General features: G+C 36.5%; 1 protein-coding gene across 5 annotated transcripts in view; it reads right to left on the reverse strand.

Moving 5' to 3' along the window:
- The window catches only part of LOC137978800 (polycystin-1-like protein 2), a 98,018-nt gene extending 97,108 nt beyond the window's left edge, over positions 1-910 (reverse strand). Inside the window, exon 1 of one of the 5 annotated variants that reach the window (XM_068825871.1) lies at positions 863-910. The gene's annotated coding sequence lies outside the window, so the exon portion shown is untranslated. Of the gene's footprint in view, positions 1-528; positions 669-862 lie in introns of those variants that run through there. The other 4 variants (XM_068825875.1, XM_068825872.1, XM_068825873.1 and 1 more) reach the window with 4 other exon arrangements.
- Between the last annotated feature and the right edge of the window lie 545 nt (positions 911-1,455).

A 1,455-nucleotide genomic window follows, 5' to 3' on the forward strand; every position in this document is an offset into this window, starting at 1 on the left:
CTGAGTCAGAAAGTGAGATTAGGTTAGAAAAAGTAATACTTTGCGAAAATTGAAGGTTCTTTTATTACTAAATTTCCGGAATAGTGCTATATTTAGCTATATTTTTATCAAAATAAACTTTAAAATCAAGGAATCGATACCTTGTCAGGTGCAAGCCGCCTCCATTTTTTGGGTCCTTTGGTCATTTCACGGTAAATCAGGTTTCCCTGTAAAATACGTTTTGTTGTCTTTGAAAGGAAAGGGGATGCTTTTGCTTGGCTTTTGAAATCCACAACCGAGGTAAAGAAATCATTTTGCAAATTAATTTTGTAAAGTGGTAATGCAGAACAATCTTGCGTTAATTGGCCTGAAGCGAAGATTGTACGTGTTCAGTACCCCCTTGATAATGAATTAACATTTTCTGATCTTTTAAGGAGCTTATCCCCCTATCACCTTGTTCTGAGGCAATATGGAGTCTGATTTGTCAAGAGCAATATAGGTGTTACAAGTGAAATTTTACGCAATCTTCTTTAAAATGATGTAACTGACCTTAGAAGAACCGGCTGCGTCCAATTTAACAGGAGCTCTGTAAGATCTGTTTTTAAGAGTGAAGATCTTTACAGACTATTCTTCGCTCCAGTTCGTAATTTCGTCAGAGATTCCACAATGCACTGGTTATTCAGTCTCGGTTTTGAAGGTAACCACCTTTGTATTTAAATGGTTGTTGCCAACCATGTTGGCTACTTAAATACTGTGGTTGTTGTAATTAAAACGTGCACGGCTGATTGGAGGAGATAATATAATTAATTGAAATTACCTTAGAGTGGCTTAGTCAGTGGAGTATATTTCGCTTAAACTGTGCCAAATTTATCTCAGCACTTACCCGAGGACTTAACACGAAGACTCTGTTTCAGCATCCATATCGTTTACCTCGACGGTACCTCAAGAATAGCTCTATAAGTGTTTTAAGATGAATTTTGTCGCAGTAATTGACGTCTGGGTTATTATTTATTTTACTGCTTCTATTTAGAAAGCGTATTGACTATTTCTCAACAGGAGCGGGTTGTTAGCCGATTTAAGGCCTTCTCAAAAGAATAACTGTTAGACAAGTTTTGATACGATTTTTGTCTTACTAATGAAAATTTGGGCTTTCAATTATAGTTACTTAATGTGCAGAGGTTTTTGTTCATTCCGTCGTTTAGTCCTCAGTAAATTATGCTTAGACATCGCATTGTTCCTTAATATGACCTTGTTGCTATAGAAAGCTGTGGGACTAGTATTAATTTTTAGGGTTTTCCTCTAACCCATGGACGTGTGGCATTTTCATTTTTTTTCTAACTTTGCCTAAATCGAACCTCTCTTTCTGGAGAGTATATTGATTGCTTCTCAACAGCACCTGCTTGTTAACTTGATGGCCAGGAAACATTATCAATATGACTTTCCTCTTATTTATCAATGCGTGGGCTTTCTTGTTTC

Source organism: Montipora foliosa, chromosome 12 (assembly GCF_036669935.1).
Source record: "Montipora foliosa isolate CH-2021 chromosome 12, ASM3666993v2, whole genome shotgun sequence".
Classification (NCBI taxonomy): domain Eukaryota; kingdom Metazoa; phylum Cnidaria; class Anthozoa; order Scleractinia; family Acroporidae; genus Montipora; species Montipora foliosa.